The 6385-nt window shown below is 39.0% G+C and overlaps 1 protein-coding gene across 1 annotated transcript in view; it reads left to right on the forward strand.

The window, feature by feature from the left end:
• Nucleotides 1–5251: 5251 nt before the first annotated feature.
• Nucleotides 5252–6385, forward strand: part of SIAH1 (siah E3 ubiquitin protein ligase 1) — an 8329-nt gene continuing 7195 nt past the window's right edge. Inside the window, exon 1 of the mRNA XM_017740984.1 lies at nucleotides 5252–5275. The gene's annotated coding sequence lies outside the window, so the exon portion shown is untranslated. The remainder of the gene's footprint in view (nucleotides 5276–6385) is intronic.

The following is a 6385-nucleotide window of genomic DNA, read 5'->3' on the forward strand; positions in this document are numbered from 1 at the left end:
CAGCTACTTGTGGTAGTTTAAAACCTGTAAAAGGCAGGGAAGTACTTGCCTTTTATGACTCAGAAGCTCATGACAAAACAGGAACTAACCCCAGGTCTCCCCTGCCCCAGACTTTTGCTCTAGCACCACTAATCGTGGGTTTGGGTGTTTTTTTTTTTTTTTTAAGGTTTCAAGGAATGCTCAGTCTTTTCATGCAACATGGTGGTCTGTGATGTCAGCAGCTCCACCCATTTCTGGTGTCTGCTCAGGTTGAACACTTTCTTGGAGACTGCTCTTGTTTGTGAGCTAAAGCTACATTTTAAACCTGAGGGTTTGATGAGAAGCTGTGGAGCTGTTGCTCTCTGCAGCAGTGTAACCAGGCTTGGCAGCAGAGTTTTCAGCAGCCGCATTTGAGAATTTGATTAACATTTTAATAATGATTTAAAAATATTTATTATTGTGGCAATTGAATCCTCATGCAACAGTATTACAGAAGTAGTTGATTCAGAATTGATGAGTGGGGAAAAGTTAAGTCACTGAAATAAAACAGAATAGGTTTTAATGAAGGCACACGGGCTTCAAAGAATAGGTTCTAGAAACAAAAGGTATGCAGAAAATGTGAGTTTAAAGAATTGAAGTACTGGAAAGTGTGAAACCATCAGAAATGCAAATCCCATTGTAATTTTGTACTTCTTTTACTAAGGTCTTACACTGCTTAGAGTCTAAGTTTAGTGCTTTCTGATTTCTATCTGTGGTATATCAACAAAATACAAAAACCTGTGGCCCACCTTAGATTTCCACAGCTTTCCTTTTGAATTAGTATGCATAGTAGGAAAAATTTACTTCCAAAATGCAGAAATTTCCATTTTAAAAATGCAGACTCGATCTTTTACTTTTAAATGTTGTGTGTTTTATTCTCCTTGTGGTGTGTGTCTGTGATAAAGACATTCTCTTTACCAGACATTCTTCTAAATGTTCTTGTTTTCGAAGATTCAAATAATTTTTAAAAAACCTCCGGATTTGTAAAAACTCACTCAGATTGATTAGAGATTCTGTGTAGTTTAGTACTAGAAGTTCTGAAAAATTAATAATTTCTGAGGAGTTAAGAGTTAGGCTTCCAGTGCCACTAACATGTGTTATGTGATGCTGGAGGTATTTATGTGTAGGATCCATACCTGACATACTTTGTGGCACCAAGGTCTGTACTCTGGAATAAGTATCTTGATTCTCCAAGCCCTCCCCTACATATTTGCTCTCCTGAGTTTAGATTGCCATACTTTACAGAGGCTCTACTGTCATCAAGACTGCGTACAGGAATACAGAACAAATGAAGAATCCCAAGAACAAATGATTATTTAAAATGGAAATACATATGAACCTAAGCAATGAACAAGATGCAAATATCTTTATAAAAGTAGTCAATGGATGTCATCCTGTCCTGACTTCCTACAGAGGGGCTTTCTGTGTCACAGTCGTCTCCTGTAGGGCAGTCTTTATTTGTAGGTCTCCTTGATTAGGTCTGGTTATTTTGATGGTCTGCTGCCTACTACTGTTAAGTTATGCAGGAAAATATTTAACATAAAATAGGTCTTGAATTTGAATTGGAATAGGTATCACAGAAAGACTTTGTAAGTGAAGACACATCAAAGTACAGGTACTTCTTTTGGTTAAGCCTGACTGAATTAAGGTAGGTGCTTCCATGCCACACCCTCCTCCCTGTGTCTGCCATAGACACAGGAATGGTGATGCAATATTGCGTGGCAATTACAGCATGCACTGAAGAGTATAGGGTTTGCAAAATCAGACTGAGGAAAGACACAGCCCCCAAATTGTCTCACGTGGTAGGATTTGCTGTTAATGTTTACAGAGGGGATTGGTTATTTTTTTTCCTTTTTCCTTTTTTTTTTTAAATACTAATGGAGTGTAACTGTATACAGAGCCCATCTATGATGCCTTGCAGAACAATTGAGTGTTTCCTGTTTAGATACTTCTGAATGGCAGTATGTGTTAGAACATGAAAAATAACTTGCTTTTCTCTTTTCTGCTGCTGCTGTTACTAATTCACTCTGTAGCTGATCCTTCTGTATGCCTGCTTTACTTTTTGTTGCAGCTTTGTATGTCTAGAACTTTAAAAAACGTAGTTGTCTCCCTGTGTCTGTAGATATTACTGGGTTGAATTGTTGGAGGATGATTCTGATGCAGCTCAATTCAGTGTGCACTGTGCGCAGTGTACAGAAACTAGCTATTACTAAAAATAAAAATATTTTCCCTGTTACTTAGTTTGCATAGAGTTATCTGTATTTTCATATGAAGGTTTTTTTTATTTTCTTAGATTCTGTGGTTTCTGCCATTGTAATTTCGAGACTTGTGCCCAGACCACAGCAGGCTGCAGACAGGCACGCTCCATTTGGTACGTCAGAAGGCTCCTGGGGTATAGGTGCTGGTTTGGGTCCATCCCATGGTTTATGGTGCTGCAGGGTGAGGGCAGGTCTGGGTGTCCTGTGGTAAGGAGGGCTCTGGCAATTGGCTGCCTGCTGATCCTGCCACTGGGGATACAGAGCTGGGGAACGAAGGGAAGAGAAGGCTCTTGTCAGACAGCACCACCAGGTGCAGTGCAGGAGTGTGAAGGATACAACCTGGAGCAGTGTTTCTCTGTCACCATCTTCACACCTTTCTGCTAGGTGGGATTTGGCAGTGTCACAGCAAGATAAGTTACTTGCTTGTTTTTAAAAAGGAAAAAAATGGTCACGTCCAATTTGGAAGTGGTCCATGATCTTTTTAATGCAAGTGTTTGGTTTTGATTTGTATTTAAAGAGTGATTTTTCTCTGTATTTTTGTTTAGCTGTGTATAGTTTCACTAGCTAGTTTGTGGCTTTATTCCCTTTTATTACATTAGATTACCAAATACCAATAATTTTTATTTTGTTGCTTATACCAATTTATTTAATGTATTACTACATTTTCTTTTTTCACAGTGGCATTTGATTAGTTGGTTTTAATATAGCTTACATTTTCAGGAATTTCCTTGATAGTTCCTGTAGCTTTTGCTTTCTGTCCTCCTTCCTTTTCCTTCCAAGCTCAAAAGACAGGGAGAGATAAATGTCCTGTTTTGGTTTATAATTTGTACGTGGTCTAAATTTACAAGGAAACCTGCTTTCTAATTTAATTCTGCATATAAGATGTGAAAGCTGGCATGTTCTCCAACTATAGAGTACAGAGTAAGTGGTCCAAGCTCATGTTTTGGCTATTGATCAGACATTTTTAGTTTTCCTTTGGAACAGAATTTGGGGGTTTATCAGGTATTTTCTTAGAGCTTTGCTCCTCAGTGTGTCTTTCTTCGCAAGGTTGGCGTACCATAGCACATGGTCTCCAGTATTCTGTGCAAAGTTGGATGTTGAATCACTGACTGGAGTACAGGTTATTCACTTGTTGGAATTGATGAAGTTCTTTGTTGCATTTAAAATTGAACGCTTCAGTCACGGTAGTTGGTTACTAATGTGATTTTGATGTGGTCATTGTATGTCTTCTATAGTTTTAGTCTTCTTAATTTTATATCATAAAGTTGTTGGAAAGAAAATCTTGAATAGCTAGGAAACAAACCTCTCCTGGGTTGATGTTGAGTATTCCAGCATATCTTGACAGGAGAAATGGTGAGTGGTAGTGATGAGGCAGAAGTCAAACAGCACTGGCCAGACTCAAAGTTTTGCGATCAGTTAGAAATAGGTCACTCTAGTTTGGTGGGTGTAACAGTATTGATGGTGTTTACATGGTTGTGTTTGTGCGTGCATGTGCCACACATTGTGTGCTGAACTCGGAGAAGGTCTGGATGGGCACTGCCATGGCTCCATTGGTGATTGTGTGGGGTATGAGGGAACCACATGTGAGACGCATCAGAAACATGGGGCATCAAGGACTGGGGTCTCACTGCAGTGGTGGCCACAAAGACAGTTCTGTGGTTATATAAGTACATTGAGATTTCACTCATGATTGGGAAGTGGGGTTGGTAGGGAATGTCTTGAGGTGCAAGAAAAAAGTTACCTGCAGTTTCAGAAAGAGTGGGTCACTGCAAGGTAGTGGGAAATGCTCTAATTGTGTATGAAAAAGAGATGAACTGGACAGATCACATTTTTGCAAAGGAAATCATCATGTGTCTTGCCTCAATTTTGTGTATTTATTTTGGTCTCATTTTATAATATTTTATTACATTGGATTGATCTAGCTTTTGCTTGTTATGCAGGAAAAGAGAAGCCTTGAGGTGTCTGAAATAACATAGCATAGTTAAGGGCACCAAAGAAAACAGTGTCTGGAAGGGTTGGAAAAAATCGTAATTCATTAGTCAAAAACAGAGTGTATAGAGACTAAGTTGTATTATATAGTTGATTAATAATTTATGTCATGAACTATTTTCTAAAACTTCTGAAGTAGGCCAACAGGTCCAGAGGCTGTGTCTGAGCAGGGGTGCTCATGTCTGTCCAGGCCTGCATTTGATCCTAACCATGCCAGGCCCTTGGGATGCAACATCGCCCAAGAACTGGGAAAGAGGAACTGAAAGACTGCAAAAGGCAAAACCTTGGGCCCTAAAATGCCTTTTAAATGAAATAGAAATAAAAAATACTAGTTTCTTTAAAAATATGGGTAATTTTTTCTGATATATTTTATGTTTAATGAGTATTTTCAACCTTTCATTTAGCTTTTGGGTTTTGACATTCTTTGGCTTGCATCACACCTTGAAAAAAGTTAACTTGTCAGTGTTTTTCACAACTTCATCCTGTTCTCATTTCCAGTGTTCTCTAACAGTCCTGTGTGTAAAAAAGCCTTATTCTCAAATACGATTGTACAGTTGAAAAAAATTGAAAGATTTTCTATTCTTTGTTGGTGTCTGTTATACATCAAGAGTGCATTTTGAATGGAAGTCCCTGAACTCAGTTAGTTTTGAAATGTTATAGAAAAAACACTTTATTGCATCACATACAGACAATGGGGATAAATAAATTTTTTTCTGTCCTTTTCTTGCTCTCTTATGAGACTTTTTCCCTTCCAGCCATTAAGATGACTGTACGAAACTTTTATGTGGGTTTTTTCCCCCAAACTAATATTCAGTTACCCTTTCAAAAGCTAACTAAAATGTTAAACTCAAGTCTAATCTATTTGATATAGGTGAAGATGTGAGAGAAGATGTGATATTTGATACGAGAAAAGTGGATGGTGCTAGGTTGAATTTGTCAAAGGTTCCCTGTATTCCAGTGAAGCGCAAATGTGATTTCTAGAATGTGTCTGGAGCTAACACCTCGGTAAGGTGAGAATCTGAAACAGTATCAGTCTAGTCCTACTTACTGTTGTTAATTCTCTGGCACATGAGGTACACCATCTTTTTCAACTTCTGGAAACTGCTTTCCATATGCCCGTGCCTCAGCAGAGCTTTTTAAACAGTGGATTGGTTGTGCCTTCCCATTCTCACAGTATTTTGGTTCTGTGTCCGGGTCCCAAAGGCTTTGTCCCTGAGGTCTCCTCAGCGCAGCAAAGCACACGTGCAGTAGTAGCGGTAACCTGTCCAAGGGCCCGTGGGTGTGCTTTGGGGACACTGCCACGGGAGGGGCAGCCTAGGGCATGTTTCACACACCTCAGAACACACTCTTAGTTTCTCAGAAGCTGTTTCTGTGCAGTTTTTCTTCAGCTTTTCTGTTCTGCTTGAAAGTTTTCTTGACTCTTACCTGGTGGGATGCTGTATATTTGCACGTTTGGGGGTGAGACTGAAGGAAGGCTTGTATCGAATGGGCAGTTTTTGTTCATAGTGATCGGGCATTATTTGCACGTGTTACAGTGCTGATACAAGTCTTCCTTGAAAAGGACTTGGGTTTCAAATAGTAGGAAAGCATTTTTTTTAAATAATTTTCTTTACAGATGCTGTAGCCTTACTTTTTATGTTACCACAACAGTTTATCTCAGTGTGGTGTTCTTTTGCCTCCACTGAAACTTGTACTTACTTCCATGATCGTCATTACATCAGCTTTCCTTAATGTCTAAGCTTTTCTGAGCTAAATGTGTTGACTTGGTTTCCAACTGCTTTATCTTTTAACTGTCCTAATTCTTTTTTAATAGTCCAAGTAGGTAATCAAATATGCCACATTGTTCTAGTTCTGTTGTTCATTTCTTTTCCTTGAGATTATGCTTTTGCTTAATTGAATAATCTTTATACAAATGGAGAAAATTCCCGTTGAATAGGACTTTATAGATCCACAGTGAAAAATGCTCATCTGAGGAATATCCTTGAAATAGGAGGAAGTGATTTTCATGTATCAGGAGAGTTTTGAATGGAATCTATAGCTTTTTAAAAGCAGTTATTTCGGGGGAAGCGGGGCGCTTTCCCCGTGCGCACGTGTGAGGCACGGCCGGCTGCTCCTCCGGA

This window comes from Corvus brachyrhynchos, unplaced genomic scaffold, assembly GCF_000691975.1.
Source record: "Corvus brachyrhynchos isolate BGI_N302 unplaced genomic scaffold, ASM69197v1 scaffold26, whole genome shotgun sequence".
NCBI classification, from domain to species: Eukaryota; Metazoa; Chordata; class Aves; order Passeriformes; family Corvidae; genus Corvus; species Corvus brachyrhynchos.